At 50.1% G+C, this 19,707-nt stretch overlaps 1 protein-coding gene across 3 annotated transcripts in view; it reads left to right on the forward strand.

The window, feature by feature from the left end:
- ABCB1 (ATP binding cassette subfamily B member 1) overlaps positions 1 to 19,707 on the forward strand; it is a 777,038-nt gene that overhangs the window by 708,821 nt on the left and 48,510 nt on the right. The gene's annotated exons all lie outside the window — the stretch shown is intronic.

A 19,707-nucleotide genomic window follows, 5' to 3' on the forward strand; every position in this document is an offset into this window, starting at 1 on the left:
GTTAAGTTGCAAGATCCACTTGGCCTCTTGACAGTTGTACTTCTCTAGTTGGCAAAATGTTTCAACAACATCTTAACAAGAGATTCCTGTAATGTGCCAATGGACATTTCTGGAGGTACCTGGGGAGTTGATTTAAACCTTTACCCTCCTTCCTCAGGTTAGTACACAATTAAATTTTACCCCCAGTATCCTCAGCTTCAATCCAATCTAGCCTTTCCAGTTTATCCTTCTTTTTAGTTGGATTTATGTCAAGTGTCTCCCTTTCAATATTAGCCTTTGCTAGAAGTGCTTCTACTTTCCCTTTCCATTTTCTCAGATCATGGTCTTCCTCCTTTTCAAGGGTCTTTAGAATCGCAAAGGGTGCTGCACTATCCTTCGCCACACATTTCCTGTACATCAATATTATTTTCCATTGTACTATGGCTGTCAGCGATTGAAGTTGCATCTCATAATGAATGGCCGCAACTGGGAGTGAATTGGGCAGTTTTAGGGTCTTCCTCCAGAAATAACCTTCCAGTATCCCCCACACTTTCCATGAGAGGCTAGACAGAGTTTCAGCACCAAAGATCCAAGTTTGGACCACTTTCTGTTTTGTAGGAGAAAAAAGTAACTACCATAGTGCCTATTTTATACTACGCTTTGTGTTGTAAGCTTTTTCAATTTGTGTCTTAGTGCTCTGTACCGACCTTTCTCATCAATGTTCTTATTGATCACTATCCCAAAAAAGGTCATCGACTCTACCACCTCCAAGGGTTGATTGTCTACCCCCCATGCAAAGGTTTCTCTGAGTTTCCTGCGCTCTGACAACATGACTATCACCTTTGACTTTCCCACGTTTCTTTTCATAACATTCATTTTAAGGAAGCCACTGAATGAGTCAATCCTTCTCTCAAGACCAATAGGGGTATGATCCACAACGACTATGTCATTGGCGTACAAGATCCAAGGAACCTCTGAGGAATTAATATTTGGTGGGAATGCTCAAATTTCCCTCTGTGATGTCTCAAGATCTGACATATAGAGGCTGAAGAGTATAGAGGCTAGTGGGCAGCCTTGTTTTAATCCACAATGAGTAGGTATTTGCCTTTATAGGGAGCCTACGACTGACAGTCTTATTCGGGTGGAGGTGCCACTATAGAGAGATTTAATAGCCTCTATCAGATCTTGCCGGCAGTTCCACTTTCTCAGTTTAGCCCATAGGCGATGCCTATCCAACCCATCAAAAGCCTGTTCCAGGTCAATGAAGGCCATATAAATGCAGGTCTTTGATTCCACTGCCCTCTGTTTAAAGATATTAAGGATAAAGAAGTTTAGGGAGGTCCCCACACCCTTCACAAATCCAGACTGTCTGGGGTCCAATCTGCCGGTTTCCACGGCCCATGCGTTTAGATCTCGCAAGAGAACTGAGGTGAACAATTTCCCCAGGGAGACCAGGAGGACGATCAGGCGATAGTTTTTAGGATTGCCCCGGACGCCCTTCTTAAATATGGGTACCACTATGGCCTCTCTCCAAGACAGAGGGACTTGTTTTGTTAACATAATCTGCTCAAACAAATTTACTACTAGCGTACCCCATGCATCGATGTTTGACTTCAACATAAAGTTGGAAATGCTTGGGCCCGCTGCCCTCGAAGAGCTGAGTTTACCGATCATATATTTCACCTCTGTCCCATCCAAGTCAAAAGACCATCTTTCCCCCTCTATCTTAGGGTCCGCTTGTCTCTGATCTCCCCTTTGGGCAAATAGAGTTGCATAATACTCAACCCATCGTTCTTCCATTACCTGCCCCATCATATGTGCTGATCGAAAATTTCCTCCGTTGTTAATTAGGTCCCACAGATTTCTTGAATTTTGTGCAGAGACGGCTACCAACATTTTTTTGCATCCTTTTGCATCCTACTTGCTCTGGATGCTCGTAGCCAATTTCGGTACTTCTGTTTTCTGAGCCTTATTTTTTTGTTCCTCTGAGGGCCTACCTCCTTCTTAAGGTTTCTTATATCCGCTCTTAGGGCTTTATGTGCCTTTACCAGCTCACAATCATAGGCGTGTACAGGGATGATAGACGTTTTACCTCCCTTACTTCCAACTTCTCTGAAATCTTTCAGAATCAAGGCATATTCAACCATAAGTGGATTTTCCCTAATAGAAATAGCGTATTGTCTAGAAATTTGCCTCACTTCCTTTTGCTTAATCCTCAATCTATTCCGTCTCCAAATTAACTCCACTGGTGGCAATTTGTCTCCTATCGAATGCATAGTTGGGTTGTCGAATTGTAATGAAAAGGAGATTATGGTCACTACGAGCCTGCTTTACTATTTCAAATCTTTCCACCCTCTCTACAATATTTTTAGTAGCAAAGCAGTAGTCTAGCGCAGCTTTATGGGGACCACTTTCCCATGTACAGGCACCAGGCCGGTCTCCATCAGTTTGAGCATGTAACATGGTAAGATCTCGAGACTTAGGGGCCGATTCATGGAACAAACGTGTGCCGAAAATCCATGCGCAAGCAGGCGCAAGGTAGCGCAAGCGCGAGAAACGCAGCGCACGCACACGTGTGCGATTCAAGGAAGACGCTGCGCGTGTTTCCCGCTGTCCGTGCACCCAATCCAGCCATGGCGCATGCAGGCATACACGGCGTGCGCTATGCGCACAGCAAAAGTGCACATAGCGCGGCGCACACAACCAAAGTGGGCGGCACAGTGGGCGTAACACGCTGAATGGGGAATAACGCGTGAAAAAGAAGGCATAACTGGGGAAGTACTGCAGGGAACTACACGGAACGCCCACATGCACGCGAACAACCCGTATTCATGGATCCGAATACGGGAAACCCGCGCACGGCAAAAGACGCACACAGGCGTCAACGCGTCCGCCACACGAAGGCAGGCGGAAGCGTCCCCGCGCACAGTATAAAAGTGCGCGCAAACAACAAACACGTATATACAGCTACGATGAATGCCCCATTTGTCATAGCAATGATCGTGGGACACCGCAGGAGGAGGAGAATAGCCAGGGCACGCATTTTCGCACCACGGACAAGCCTTTTTGGGATGCCTGACGACCAGGTCTACGGCAGGTATAGGTTTCCACCCCACATCATCCTAGACCTGGTCAGGGAGTGGGAAGATGACCTTACATTCCCCACCCTTTGTTCCCAAGCATTGAGCCCCTTGGAGAAGGTGCTCAATGTCCTGCATTTTTTGGCCACTGGGTCATTTCAGCAGACTACTGCCATAGTGGGGGGGGGTCTCACAGGCCACGCAGTCACGCTGCCTACACCAGGTACTGGCAATCATGACAGCGCGCCCCTCAGTCCGCAGGCACATATACATGCCCAGAACACCCGCAGAAAGGCAGGCCGTTGTCCTGGATTTTTTCAGGGTGGCACACTTCCCCAAAGTGCTTGGTGCCATAGATTGCACCCATGTGGCCCTACGTCCACCTAGGGCCACTGAGCACATCTACCGAAACCGCAAGCACTGGCATTCCATCAATGTACAGGTGGTATGCGATGCAAAGGGAATCATCACCTCTGTCTATGCAAACTACCCTGGCTCCACCCATGACAGTTTCATATACAGAATGGCCCTGAGCCGGGTCCTGGAAGCTGGGCAGCATGGCGATACATGGCTCCTAGGTGAGTACAAATGCCCTTGCACATGCATGCATGTCACACACACACACACACACAAATAAACAAACCACAATAATCACAACCATTTACACCTCCTCAGGCGACAGTGCCTACCCTCTGAGCAACCACATGATGACGCCAATCCGGAACCCCACCACACCACCCCAGGTAAGATACAACGCCGCCCATATTGCAACCAGGGCCATAGTGGAGCGCACATTCGGAGTGCTCAAGTCACGTTTCCGCTCCCTTGACCGCTCTGGTGGGCAGCTACTCTATGCACCACCAGTAGTGTGCAGGATCATTGTGGCAGCATGTGTCCTGCACAATGTTGCAACACGGCAGGGCGTCCCGGTGGACATGGTGGTGCCCCCACATCCCCAACCACAGGCACAGGCGCTGCCCATGGGAGGGGACAGGGCACGTGGCGAGGAAGCCCGGACCCAGCTTGTGGCCACATTTTTCACCTAAACTCCCACCCCTGCGGAGTGCACACAGGCCTGGCACATACCAGGTGACAATCGATGATGACAAGGAGACAGTCAACTGTCACAACCCTACCACCCTGAGATAGTTGCCATGGAAGTGCCACATTGTCTGCATCCCTAGCTACTTAAACACAAGCTCTCCTGTGAGACCAAAAGGCACACATATGACATGACATGATATGGCCTATGCACAAGTATTTCAAGGTGCGATGAGGCAGGGAGGGGGGAACAAGGGAAGACAGACAACGGTACTACTAGGCCAGGTGTCATTTAGATTGTGCAAGTGCAGGGTTAGGGGGAAGGGAAAAGTGCAAGGAGAAGGGGAGGGGGGGGAGTGCAGTACAGGGGAAGTAGACCAAAAAACAAATACATAGGCCAGCTGGTGGCAACTGCAAAGGTAAGTGCAGACAAGTGCTGGGAAAGGGGGGCTGTAGGGATAGAGAGACAGTACCGCAGTGCAGGGGTTGCCAGGGAGGCAGTGCAAGTGGAGAGTGGCTGGGCCAGGGACCGAGGTCGGTGAGAGTGGCCCAGTTGCAGATCCAGTGCAGTTCCAGTGAAGAATTTTGCAAGGGAGAGGCAGAGAGAAAGCAGAAGCAAAGAGGAAGGTCTTGAGGTGCTTCCCGAACTGGAGATGGTTCCCCTCAAGATCCAGTGAGGCAGGAAGGCTGTTCCAGAGGGAGGGCCCTGCCACGGAGAGAGATCTACCCCCAGCTAGTTGCTTTGAGAAGCGGATGACCCTGACATGCAAGGTGTGCATCACACACACCTGCAAAACAGGCCATGGCCATCACTGTTAAGTCACTCAAACCCTCCCAAACCACAACATGACATGGCAAGCAATACCCATACACCAACACAGTAACAATAAGGTACATATTGCCATGTCCAAAATGTACAGTGGCATCAGACAATAATGCCTGACCTGGAATCAGATGAAATGACAGAACAACAACCTCCCACCCAAAATAAGTCATTTCAAAATGCATCACAAGAGTTGTAGACGTAACATAACAATGAATGCCTGTCTACATGCACATTGTGCATTGCAAAATCAACACTGCAGCTTCTGTGTGCTGTGTGCTACTCCTGCAACACACTGCTCAGCACACAGCACAGTGAACAGCCATTGTGTGTGATGCACACCCTGAGCATCACATCTAAGCGACAGACCACATCAAAAAGCAAATTAGGCATGTACAGGATCCATAATTGGTCACAGAACATGTGCTGCAGGGACACAGTGGGCACCAGAAGGCAAACAGTGTACACGTGGATATGCAAGGGTGGGAGTACATGTAGTGCATTAGAGTGCAAGTGTGTGGGTCAGCAAGGACATGCACTCAACATATGCATGTGCAATCAAGTGACCATCAGTGTTCTCTACACATCACATGTGAACATTCACCATGTGTACACCCCAGCATGTCAAACCATAACTATCCCCTCGCACCTAAAAGGTAAACACAACACATGAACAGGCATTGATCAGCAGAACACAACATGTACATAGGATACCACCATTACAATGTCAGGGTTCCCATCACACTGCAGGGCAAGGCAACTATCAACAACAACCCCCTCCCCTCCCTCACAAATGACCATGACCCACTGAACAACTGCACCTGGCTCATGGAGCCTTCAACCCTCAATTCCACCTGGCCACAGGATCACCTTTACCCTTCGTCACCATCTCCCACCTTGTGTGTAAAAAGGTGCCTGCACCCTCAGAATCCACACTCATTTCAAAAATCACAAAATCCAAGGCATAAAAACGAACCAGAACACCCTCCAGTAGATGACTTGACGTAGTAGTACCTCACAAAGGCCAAGTACTACCACAATGATGCAACAACCAAGGTAGCACAGTAAAACAATGTCACAACAGGATGTGAACCATGTGTGGTACATAACATAGGATGATGCACCATGAACGGATGTCTACTGTCACAGGTCCCGTGTACAGGCGCGGGAGTGTCACGAAACAACCACCACCACCGTGTCCCGGATGCCTGCAAGGTCAAACTCACACAGGCCCCTGAGACCCTGGTGGGGAAGGAGGTTCAGGGATATGCAGTCGGGACAGGTGTTGGCACACTGGATAACTGGAATGAGTGGCAGGAGAGGGGAGGAGGAATGACACATGAAAGTAGGGAATGCACGAAAATGTACTACCTGCATGAACACATACACAATCCAAACAAACTTGGACATCATTGCCTTGGCCTTCTGTAGTCCAGGCTTAGGAGTGGTACGAACCAACCACCCCCTCTAGGGTTTTGGCGCCTGCAAGTTCGGGGCTTACACAGGCATCCGCAACCCCAGCGGGGAAAGAGGGTTAGGGAACGTTGCTTGGATAGGTACGGGAAGCAGGAACACCGGGTAGAGGGTACAGGGTTCAAAATTGCATAGGATTCCGGGTGATTAGTGGGAAAAAAACATACCAAATTGAATCACACATACATCCATGCATTAGTGCACCCCCCAGCAAGCCTATGCAGAGCAGTTTGAAAGAAAAACAACAAGACACTTAGCTCTGGTTTTGAGTGCTGGCCTTCTGCCTGCGCACTCTCAGGTCCGGTCACAGGAGCACTGCAATGCTGCAAAGAGAGCCACAGTCAACAACCTGTACGTGCCAATTACACAAGTACACACCACCAAACATGCCCCATAGCAACAAACTACTCTACAAACAGACAATCTGGTGTAGATGCTTTGTACCCATATATAACATTACCCTTGTGACGGGTCATACACAGTCAATGCAGTAAGTCAGCCGCCGGCGCGTGTGTGGCAAATGGAACACCAATGTGTCACCATTCACACAACATGCAATGTTCCCTGGGTAAGCAGACAGACCCATATAGCAAGCCATGACTTCACAGCAAGTTGCGTACCACCATGACCGAAACAAAGTTGGCAGTGCATTTATCATAAAGTACATGGAAATGAAATGCACTGCACCCGAGTATGTCCCTTGCTGTATGTCCCTGTGAGCTGCCCCTTTCCATGTCTCGGAAGGCTACATGGTTGATACAAGTGCCTCAATGGACCTTGGTGTACCGGAGGGTATGTGCCACTGCCCCTGCAGGTGTCCCAGACAACCTTACAATCAACAGCCATCAATCCACCAACACATCTGAGCTGCATTGTGTGCTGCAACACCAATATTCGTCCAAGCTCACCCTCAGTGCTGTGACTAAGCCTGCATGTGCAACTCGCCTGGTGCAAGCTTTGCTGTGTTGTGGCCCCCCTGTGCTGCTCACCTTGCCTGGAGTTCCTTGGAACACGTCAGCAGTTCTAGGATGTAGGTCTGCAATCCCTGTGCCTCTGCTTGTGCACACATGTGCATGTGGGCACCAACAAACGTGTCCAGAATTCCGTCGTCAAATGGGCCATGTCTGCTGGCAAAGGTGCTCTGGAGGCTCATCCACCTGCAGAAAGGGCATGAAACACATGAATAATGCTTCAAAGTCATCTGTGTGTCTCTTCAGGCATCTCATTACTTGACCATGTCAGAGAGTCACATCATAAATCACACCATCAGTCCGTCTTTCACATCCAAAGTGTGGAACACTATCTACAACATGAATTGCAACAAGCACGTGTACAGTAAAGATAAGAAACATACTACACAATGCATAGCAATTAATGTACACATTAATCATGAAACACCCCATCTAGCAAAAGATGAACAGTGGACAAGAACACCAAAATCATCCCCACTAGGGGTGTCAACACAAGTCACACAGCACCAGACATGCCACAGATATGACAGTCCAAAGCCCTTGTGTAAAAGTTTGTGACGCCGAAGCATCCTTGCGAGCCCATGGATAAGGAAGGCAGGAGTGGCATATGTGAGTCAAGGACCCCAAGCAGCAAACACATACACAAGTCAAGCCTGAAGGGCCCAGCTGGAACAGACAGTGGATGCCTTCAAAAGGCACAAAGCACCGCACCGTCACATGAAAGCACAATAGACAAGCAATTTTAAACTATATTAACTAATTACACTAACTATGGAAAACCTACATTACCTAATTAAACTAACTATCAAACAGAAACTTAACTAACTAAACTAAAAGAAAAATAAAAAATGGCCACATACGACCTGGGGGGGAGGGGAGGGACCCAGGAGGGGGGAGGTACAGGGTGCTGCTCAACATCCACATGCGATGATGCTGAGCCAAAAAAAAAAACTCCATGGGCTCAACGCCTGCACAGCCCGACCTATGTGGGAGATAGATGGTCGCCCGAGTCTGGCTCATCCTGTAAAGGAGGACGTGGCACAGTAGCCTGGCCACGCCTAGCCGCAGCTTGCCCCTCGTCGGCAGCAAGTCTGCCGGACGGGTGAGCCTGGTCCTGTGTGGCGATGTGACGTAGGTCTGCATGCAGAACCTCATGTGATACACGTGCTTCCTTTTGCAAGGTAGCACGTGTAACACGGAGTTCCTCCTGCAAGGCCTGGCTGGACAACCGCTGCACCTCCCGGCAAGCCTGTAGCTCAGCCGAGATGGTACGCTCAAGCTGTGCAAACCTCTCCTCTGCCTGCTGCCTCTGGGACATCATAAGGACACCCAGAGTGGATCTGAGGGAAGCATACTCCTCCCTCAGGGCATCCATGTGCGCCTCTGCGTGAGCAGCAATTGCTTGACGCAGAGACGACATTTCAGCCTGGTGTGCCCTGTCTGAGGCCGCCATGCCCAGCCTGAGCGAGCAGGCCGTGGACCGTGCCGCCTGCTGCTGGAGAAGCACCTGCCTAGCAGGGGGGAGCACAGATCGGGCCACACGCTCCATGCTCTCAGCGGTGTTCTCCATTGCTGCCCCCTGCCGTTCTGAATTGGCAGTCATGTCTTCCTCCCACTCAGTATACTGCGGTTGCGCGCGGCGACCGCATTGCCGGGCTTGACCCCTGCGGGACCCAAGGACCGGGGGTCCTCGCTGTGTTGGCACCGCCCGCGGCTGCACGACTACATGCCCCCGTCGACGTGATGTCCCAGGCACATCAGTGACTGGTGTGGAGGGTGACCCTGCGTCCCGATCCACCACGGGCGGAGGAACCAAGACTGTCTGATCCCTCAGTGCAGGTGTCGCAGACAGAGGAGTGTCCACATCAGAATCACTCACCCCTGACACATGGACTTGATGATCATCCAACTCAACATGGACGTCAGAGTCGTCATCAAGGCTGGACTCATAGGCAGCCAGAGACAAGATGGACTGTAGCACTTGGGGGTTTTTGTGGCCTACCACCCCACGACCCCCACTAGTGCCGGGTTGATGTAGTGGTAACAACCCTGTGTCTGGCATGACAACACCATCCTCCGCCTCCATTGCGTCATCACCTGAAAAATAGAGAGAAAAAAGGTCACTACACATGTCAGAAGCACACAACACACACACACACCGACAGCAAACGCATCAGGCAGACATGTGACACACAACATATAACCTGGCATGCATGCTGGGTCAACTTTGAATTGCTTTTGTGATCAGACCTGTTGAAAGGTGGCAGTTTCCATGGAAGTGGGTCTATGCAGTGCAGAAAATGTGTACGCCACTCACTACCTACATGTACAAGGACTCCATGGTGTGTGCCAGGAAATGTGAAGGCAGTGCAATGTCAAATTCAGACAGCACGTGCATTGTGCATTCAATGTGTACCATATCTAGAAGCCAAGCACCCCTCCACCCCAGTACCAAAGCAGGGATGCCTATCATGGTATCAAAAGGCTGACCATACACCTGTGTATTGACAGGCAGTGTTGACTGGCATCAACAGCTTAATGTGATTCAAGTGACAACACTGCAAATGATGCTGGGACAGTAAGCAGGACACATGATGAAAACTCTGGATTCCGCCCATGTGTGAAGAAGACACAACAACAGTTGGACAGAGTCATTGGCCACTGAACAGGCTGAGGCCTGTGAGCCACACAGATTGTCAGACCCTAAACATGTGTGCAACGCAGGACTGAGCCACAGTTGACATGGGAAGGCTGATGAGATGGCAGGCAATGTATGTAACCAAGGACTTGTATTACAGTGATCATCCAGTCAAGGACACATAGGGGTATGCGTGCAATGCACATGGAGCATGAATGGGCACTCATGTCCCTGCGGGACATCTGACCTATGCACAGTACAAGTGAGATACCCTGCATCAAGTACTAAGGCTGTACCACACAGCATATGTTTGGCAGATTCTATGCTGGAAGTTAGCATCTACACAGGACGCATGAACAAGAAAGTACACATTGGCAAGATTGAAGAACACCAGTGCAAAGGTGGAACTGGGGTGCAGAGTGGCGGAGGAGGGGCAAGGGAGCATGCCTACATGGAGTCCCCGCATGCAGGCAGAGGAGACATGCATGACGGAAGCATTGCATTACTTACACATCAGAACCATGTACACGTCACATGTAGCGGCAATCATGCACAATACATCCCACAAGTGAAACACACACGTCCTCAACAAACACGCATCAACACTCACTGGACTGGGAATCAAAGTCCAGCATTTCTCCCACTCCTTTGACCAATTCAGGTGGTATGAACTCCGCAACGAGTGCCTCATGCGGAGTGAGCTCTTCCTCCTCTGGTGCAGGCCCACCGCCAGTCACCAGAGTCAAGTTGTAATTAGAGGCACGCTTAGCCTTGGTGCTGCGTTTGATGTCATTCCAACGCTTTTGCACTCTTGCGCCGTGCGCACCTCATGGCCGAATGAACTGACATGTTCCGCAACATGCTTCCAGTGGGTGTCACGTTGGGCAGCCGTAGTCTGACTATTGGCACCCACTAGCATGTCACGGCTGTGGCCCCGCACGTAGTCCACGAGGAGGTCCAGTTCCTGCTTACAGAAAGACTTCTTCCTCGACGTGCAGGAGGTAGTGGCTGTGTGTGGGGTCCACAGGTGCAACCTTCCTCCTCTTGGACTGTGGCGCAGATCCTGGCTAATGCCGCCCTGACCAGTATGGCCAGTGGGTTTGGTGGATTGAGCCAAGGGAGTGGCAGGTGGAGGGATGACCAAAGGCCTGACTTGTGTCAGTGGCAGCTGGGTGCCCACTAATGGACCCTGCGCAGCAACATCAGCTGTGGCAGGGTCATTGACCGCAACGGTCCTGGTTGTCATGATCTCTGCTTCCAAAAGGTCAGGGTTTTCCCAACTCCCTTGGAAGCAGATCCATAACCCAGGTTACGAGTGCCAACCAGTCCCAATTGGGACCTTTTGGACCCAGTCCTGGCGCCAGTGGCACCAGGCTCATAAATATGCCCAGTCCCAGCGCTGGAAGCGCCGGGCTCATAATGCTTGGGTGGACTTACCTGCAGCAGACCATGCTGCTTACTTGCCTGCCAGTTGAGCCTCTGATCCTCTTCTGTTTGGAACTACTTTTCCTGTTGGGTGGGGCTGGCTGGAGCCACTCCCTAGATTCAGAACACTGGAACTCTTCTGGAAGGCAGGAACTCTTTTCTTACCAGGAACTCTTTTCTTACCTAGGCGTGGCTGTGGAAGGAGACACCTAAGCACTACAGGAGGCTATTTAAACCACACCCGGTGGATGAATCTTGCTTTGCGTTATTCTGCAACCTCTGCAGCAGGACGCTCATCGTGTCTTCTGCATCCGGTCCTGGGCCTAAGGAAAAAGGCTTACCATCCTGAATCCAGTCTTCAGCAACACCTATAAAGACAAGAAAGAACAGGTTAGCATTCCGGCATCTGAAAGGCAAAGGCTTACCATTCTGAATCCAGTCTTCAGCAACACCTATAAAGACAAGAAAGAACAGGTTAGCATTCCGGCATCTGAAAGGCAAAGGCTTACCTACGCTTCGTGCGATCCGGAGGTCTTCACAATGCATTGCGGCATCTGAAAGACAAAAGCTTACCAACTCTTCGCACGCTCCGGAGGCCTTCGGCGCTGCATCCCGCATCTGAAAGACAAAACAAGGTGCGTTTAAAGACATTGGGGAACTTTAATACTCACGTGCCATTACTCCTTTCCACATCTAATCCAGTGGGTATTCCGGCACCCTGCAGCCGCTCCGAACTCGTACCTGCAAAATAAAAAGACAGTTAGAGCGCATCGTGAAGCAGGCAACAAGCGCTTACTTACGTGCTTCCAGGTGCTTCTATTCATCACACGGGCTCCATCTTCAACTCACTTCAGCCCGCCATCGCCGGAACCCTGCAAAACAAGAGACATCATTACTAAAGACTTTAAAGACATTTGAATGACTCGAAACTTACCGTTCGTGCAGTAAACGACGGACAGCAGTCCTCTGAAGTCAAGAGGCCTGCGCTACCTATCCAGTGAAGAAACTGGTTACAGCACCCTGCCCCGAGGCAGATGGAGAGCTCGGCATTCACTTACCTAAGACATCTTACTCTACACGTCAGGCATACAGTGCACAGAGGTCCAGCCCAAAGAGCCAACCGGGTGCTACACATCACCTTTGAAGATACGGTAGTCGCCCAGTCAAGACCGGCGCCTCTGCGAGAATCAGGTGAGCGTTACAGAACGCAAAGCCTACCGCAAAACTCTCGCCCAGGCGCTATGGAAACCTCGGATACTGACCCCCTAGCCCGGTTACTTGGGGAACTAAGGGCAGAAGTGCATGCAGCTCGTCAGGAAACGAATGCTCTAAGAAGGGAACTAATTATTTCCAAGGAGAGAACAGACAATCTTGCTAGACAAGTGCTACAGTCACAAGCCGGACAGACCCCGTTACCCGCATCAGGGGCAAATCTTCCTTCAACATCCTCTATGAATCCAGTGCAGATCAACCTACCTGGGAATGTACCTCTGGCTCCGCCCGAACGATTTTCTGGTGACCCAAAGAGGTTTGCAGTATTTATCAATCAGTGCCGGTTGCACTTCTTATGCCGGCCAGCAGCCTTTCCAACTGATCAAGCAAAAGTAGCTTTTGTACTTTCGTACCTTAGTGGCAATGCGGCAGACTGGTCGATCCCTCTAGTTAATCAAGATGATCCGGTTCTCCATGATTTTCAAGCCTTTCAGCTTAGTATGAAAAAACTGTTCACAAGACATTCACAGGGGCAGGCCTTGGACAATGAGCTTCTTTCGTTGCGACAGGGTAATCAAGACCTTTTGGCTTATATTGCATCTTTCAATAGACTAATAGTGGAAACTCAATGGCCTGAGGACAAAAGGATTACGCTGTTTTATAGAGGTCTACGTGGAGAGCTCAAAGACGTTTTAGCCCAAGTAGTGAATCCCCCACAAGACTGTTCGGATTATATAGACTTGGTCGTTCAAATAGATCACAGGCTGCAGAACAGGAAGGCCGATCGTTCCAAGTTTGATGCTCGAGTATTTTCCAAACCGCCAACTCCTTCCAAAGGAGTAGACTCCGGGGAACCCATGCAAATAGGGGGTCTGAAAGGTCCTCTAACACAAAGGGAGCGGGAAAGGAGGAAACAGTTGCAATTATGCCTATATTGCGGAAACTCAGGGCACTTTCTTCGAGACTGTCCGGTGAAACCTGCCAAGAAGGCAGTAGGAGCTGCAGTTACCAAAGTTACAAACTCTGAGCAGGGAAACGACCTCGCCCGACAAGAATAGAGGTCCTCTTGCCGAGCGTGAAAACCAGTTCCGTGACCTCGCATTTCGTGATACCTATGGTCCTCATTAGCCCTGATAATCCGGATCGATTACATGCAATTGAAGCTTACGTCGACAGCGGTGCCATCGGCAATTATGTGGATCATGAAATGGTTTTGAGGATGAATCTAACTCTTTGTCCCAAGGCTGTAAAGGACGTCATTACTACGGTGGATGGTACGGAGATAGCCTCCGGGCCAGTAACGCATACCACTCAAGAGGTGACGCTAGTAAGTCAAGATGGACACCATGAGAAGATCGTGTTCGATGTGATCAAGGCCCCTCAGTTTCAGATTATTCTAGGAATACCTTGGTTAGAGAAACACAATCCTCTGATCGATTGGCAAGCAAGAACGGTCCAGTTTCCAGAATGTGTCTCTACTTGTCACCCTCCACCTGGTGTTGCACTGGCCGCAATTTCTTCAGAGACTCCCCAGTTACCTCCCGAATACCTAGAATACCAAGATGTTTTCCGGAAGGATCAGGCTAACTCTCTACCTCTTCATAGGTCTTATGACTGCCAGATAGACCTGATACCTGGATCTACTCCTCCTTGTAGTAGAATTTATGCCCTCACCGAGCCTGAGAACCTTCACCTTCGACAATACCTGGATCAATACCTGGCAAATGGGTTTATTCGTCCTTCCAAGTCCCCTGCTTCTTCAGCTTTGTTCTTCGTTCCAAAAAAGGAAGGAGACCTTAGAACTTGTATCGATTATCGCTCCCTGAACCAGATCACCGTTAAGAATAGATATCCGTTACCTTTGATCCCTGAACTCCTGGACCAAGTCAGAAAAGCATGCATATATACAAAGCTGGATCTTAGAGGAGCTTACCACTTGGTACGAGTAAAAGAGGGCGATGAATGGAAGACTGCCTTCCGCACCAAGTATGGGCTATTTGAATATCAGGTCATGCCCTTCGGACTTTGCAATGCCCCGGCCGCCTTTCAATATTTTATGAACGATGTCCTCAGAGAGCTCATAGATGTATGTGTTGTTGTTTACATTGACGACATCCTCGTTTATTCTTCATCGGAATCTGAACATCGGAAACACGTGAAAATGGTCCTCGAAAGATTGCGTCAACACAAACTTTTCGCTAAGTTGGAAAAATGTGTTTTCAACGTGACTGAAGTTGAATTCTTGGGATTCATATTATCACCTGGCGGAGTGCGTATGGATTCAAAGAAGGTCGATGCAGTTCTCAAATGGCCATCACCATCCTCCGTAAAAGGTGTGCAAAGCATGTTAGGCTTCGCTAACTTTTACCGCAGGTTTATCCCCGAATTCTCTCGAATAGTCCAGCCCATCACTGCCTTGTTAAAGAAAAACAAACGTTTTGAATGGTCTACCGAGGCGGAACAAGCTTTCCAGGATTTGAAGACTAAATTTATCTCTGCACCAATCTTAAAACACCCTCGCCCCGAACTCCCCTACATCGTGGAAACTGATGCTTCAAGCCTTGCCATGGGGGCAGTTCTATCACAAAAGGACCCGGTAACCAATCAGTTGCATCCCGTGGCATTTTGGTCCCGCAAATTCTCGCCTCCTGAAATCAATTACACGATTACTGACAAGGAACTTCTGGCTATCAAGTCTGCCTTTAAGGCTTGGCGGCATTATCTGCTGGGGGCCCGACACACCGTTACTGTGATTACGGATCACCGAAACCTGCAATATTTGAAAACCGCAAAAGCCCAATCCTCTAGACAACTCCGTTGGGCATTATTCTTTGCCGAGTTTGACTTCATAATTACCTATCGACCTGGTACAAAGAACGGTAAAGCTGATGCCCTTTCTCGGATGGGAGTGGAAGAACACTTGATCAACCCTAAACCTGTACCAATCATTCCCGAACAAAGAATTCTGGGTGTAATCGCCACCGAATCCATAGAGGAAGTTAAGGATAAAGCCAGGCAACTTGTAACTCCAGCAGACATACAGAATTGGCATCTGCAGGGAAAGGACTTTGCAGTAAAGGACAACTTATTGTATTTCCAAGAACGATTATACCTACCCAGCACAGATTTACAGAAAAAAGTAATCTCTTGTTATCACGACTCTTTAATGGAAGGTCATCCCGGTATGGCCAAGACCTCAGAAAAGATCAAGCGCTACTTCTGGTGGCCGTCTTGGAAGAAAGATATCAGAGACTTTATAATGTCCTGTGGAGTATGCGCCCAAAACAAGAGTCAAAAGGAAAGACCAGCAGGCCTCTTACGCCCTATTGACATCCCACCTCGCCCTTGGCATACGCTTTCTATGGACTTCATCACCGATCTACCTCCATGCTCCGGATACAATACGATTCTAGTAATCGTGGACTTATTCTCCAAGATGGCGCATTTCATTCCGCTCAAAGGCTTGCCAACAGCAGCAACTCTGGCCCGAGAATTTCTCGAAAACATCGTCCGACTGCACGGTTTTCCTTCGGTTCTAATTTCGGATCGAGGTAGTCAATTTATTTCTCATTTTTGGCGAAGTTGCTGTCGGTCGGCTCAAATTGATGTGAGACTATCGACCAGTCACCACCCTCAGACCGACGGACAAACCGAGAGGACCAATCAAACTCTGGAACAGTATTTACGCTGCATGCTGCAACAAACTGAAAAAACTTGGAAAGATATCCTTTGGATAGCCGAATATGCCTACAATAACTCTGTCCATTCGGGAACTGGGAAAACCCCGTTTTTTCTTTTGTATGGCAGTCACCCTCGAACCTCGGAGTTGGATCCCCTCCAAGATCTTAAAACACCAGCAGTAGACTACCTGCATTCTACAATCACCCAAGCCTTTAAAGAAGCTGTTTCTCACCTTCAAAGGGCTAAAGAACAATACAAGAAAGGAGCAGATCAACACCGGAAGGAAGCCCCTCACTATCAAGTAGGGGATCAAGTCTGGTTATCCACCAAATATCTATCTCTAAAAGGGCCACGCACATTCAACCCAAGATACCTTGGTCCCTATTCCATCACTACCATAGTAAACCCAGTAGCGGTCAAGTTGGACTTGCCCCCGCACATGAAGATACATCCGGTCTTCCACGTCTCTCTATTAAAACCCGTGCAACCTCAAACCCGACTAACCAAATCTCCAAAACCTATCCTAGTTGATGGAGAACTCGAGTTTGAAGTCAAAAGCATTCTGGACTCCAAGATCTCCAAATCTAAACTATTCTACCTAATTGACTGGAAAGGCTACGGCCCCCAAGAGAGATCCTGGGAACCTGCTGAATATGTCCACGCTCCTCGCCTAATCAAAAGATTTCACCGAACATTTCCTGACAAGCCAAAACCCCCGGAGAAGCCCGGTTTGGGAGGGGCCTTGAGGGGGGGTACTGTCATGATCTCTGCTTCCAAAAGGTCAGGGTTTTCCCAACTCCCTTGGAAGCAGATCCATAACCCAGGTTACGAGTGCCAACCAGTCCCAATTGGGACCTTTTGGACCCAGTCCTGGCGCCAGTGGCACCAGGCTCATAAATATGCCCAGTCCCAGCGCTGGAAGCGCCGGGCTCATAATGCTTGGGTGGACTTACCTGCAGCAGACCATGCTGCTTACTTGCCTGCCAGTTGAGCCTCTGATCCTCTTCTGTTTGGAACTACTTTTCCTGTTGGGTGGGGCTGGCTGGAGCCACTCCCTAGATTCAGAACACTGGAACTCTTCTGGAAGGCAGGAACTCTTTTCTTACCAGGAACTCTTTTCTTACCTAGGCGTGGCTGTGGAAGGAGACACCTAAGCACTACAGGAGGCTATTTAAACCACACCCGGTGGATGAATCTTGCTTTGCGTTATTCTGCAACCTCTGCAGCAGGACGCTCATCGTGTCTTCTGCATCCGGTCCTGGGCCTAAGGAAAAAGGCTTACCATCCTGAATCCAGTCTTCAGCAACACCTATAAAGACAAGAAAGAACAGGTTAGCATTCCGGCATCTGAAAGGCAAAGGCTTACCATTCTGAATCCAGTCTTCAGCAACACCTATAAAGACAAGAAAGAACAGGTTAGCATTCCGGCATCTGAAAGGCAAAGGCTTACCTACGCTTCGTGCGATCCGGACGTCTTCACAATGCATTGCGGCATCTGAAAGACAAAAGCTTACCAACTCTTCGCACGCTCCGGAGGCCTTCGGCGCTGCATCCCGCATCTGAAAGACAAAACAAGGTGCGTTTAAAGACATTGGGGAACTTTAATACTCACGTGCCATTACTCCTTTCCACATCTAATCCAGTGGGTATTCCGGCACCCTGCAGCCGCTCCGAACTCGTACCTGCAAAATAAAAAGACAGTTAGAGCGCATCGTGAAGCAGGCAACAAGCGCTTACTTACGTGCTTCCAGGTGCTTCTATTCATCACACGGGCTCCATCTTCAACTCACTTCAGCCCGCCATCGCCGGAACCCTGCAAAACAAGAGACATCATTACTAAAGACTTTAAAGACATTTGAATGACTCGAAACTTACCGTTCGTGCAGTAAACGACGGACAGCAGTCCTCTGAAGTCAAGAGGCCTGCGCTACCTATCCAGTGAAGAAACTGGTTACAGCACCCTGCCCCGAGGCAGATGGAGAGCTCGGCATTCACTTACCTAAGACATCTTACTCTACACGTCAGGCATACAGTGCACAGAGGTCCAGCCCAAAGAGCCAACCGGGTGCTACACATCACCTTTGAAGATACGGTAGTCGCCCAGTCAAGACCGGCGCCTCTGCGAGAATCAGGTGAGCGTTACACTGGTTGGCAGACTCACAACCGGGGTGCTGTTGGGTGCATCTGCCCCTGCACTTGGCAACACCCGGCTGTTCAGGGCAGCAGATGACATGACTGCCCCAGGGACATGTGTCTTGGTCTGAGCAGCCCAGCCTGCCCCTATGGTTCCCCTCCTGGCCTGTTGGAGATCTACCAAGGGCTCCTCAAGTGCCAACGCAGCCTGCGCTGGCAGACCCCGAACCTGGGTGGCGGTGTCCACAGCTGCACCTGCAGCTACCACTACCCTTGGGCCTGTGGCAGTCGATTAAACGGACTGCCGGGTCACACGGGCGCCAGTGCCAGATGCAGAAGCTGCATCCCCCGGAACCACAGACTGCACCGACACATGGCACAACATTGTGCTCAAGTGGCGCACCCCTGCCTCTTCCCCCTCTGTGGCCGCCCTGGAGTCCCCCTACTCCCTGGTCACCACGGCCACGTCCCCGACGTGGAGGAGGACACGAGGAGGACGCCCAGCTGATGCGCCCCTCACCTTTGGTGTCCTCCCAACCATGGCACAGATGTAGTAGTGCCGGCACAGATGGAGTGGTGCCAATGGGAGGTGTACACCACAATTGACCTGGGCAATTGGGGTGAAGGGGGTGGGAAGCAAGATGTTAACAGCCCCCCTGCACCTGCAAGGCTGTATGTGACCCTGGTGATGTAGTGACGGGTCACGCAACGCTCAGGCACCCCAAAACTGCAGTAAAACCGTGCACGCAACCCTGCAGCCTACGTGCATGGATTTAACCTCCCGCAGTACGCGGTGGCACCCAGTAACACGAATAACGCGTACGTGTGGGACACGCAGGCTACTATGACATCGAAAATGGGTGCGATACACAGGGGCACCCGCAGTGGGAAAAAGAGCGTGTGCGACTCACCGTCTGACTAGCGCGATGCAGAAAAACATGCATAGCCAATACCCCCGCCAAAAGAAGAGATACGTCCTTGATAGCTGTGAAGTTGTGATGGCGCGTGTAACAACAGGAAGCAGCAACACACGTCGGTCTCCACGAAAGGCACGTACAGCGAACTGCTGGGCCCGCTCACCTTTAACCCATGCTGAGGGAAACTCCCGCGCGCGTCACGTCACTTACGCGCATGGGCCATTTCCTCAGATTACACGCAGACGTGCAGTTTTTCACGCGCACTGAAATGCCCATGCACGCCTGTGCGCGTCACGTCACAGGGGCGCTTGCGCTTGAGGGGCCTTCTGTCCAA

The sequence above is a fragment of the Ambystoma mexicanum genome, chromosome 2q (assembly GCF_040938575.1).
Source record: "Ambystoma mexicanum isolate Mex_15411 chromosome 2q, UKY_AmexF1_1, whole genome shotgun sequence".
Classification (NCBI taxonomy): Eukaryota; Metazoa; Chordata; class Amphibia; order Caudata; family Ambystomatidae; genus Ambystoma; species Ambystoma mexicanum.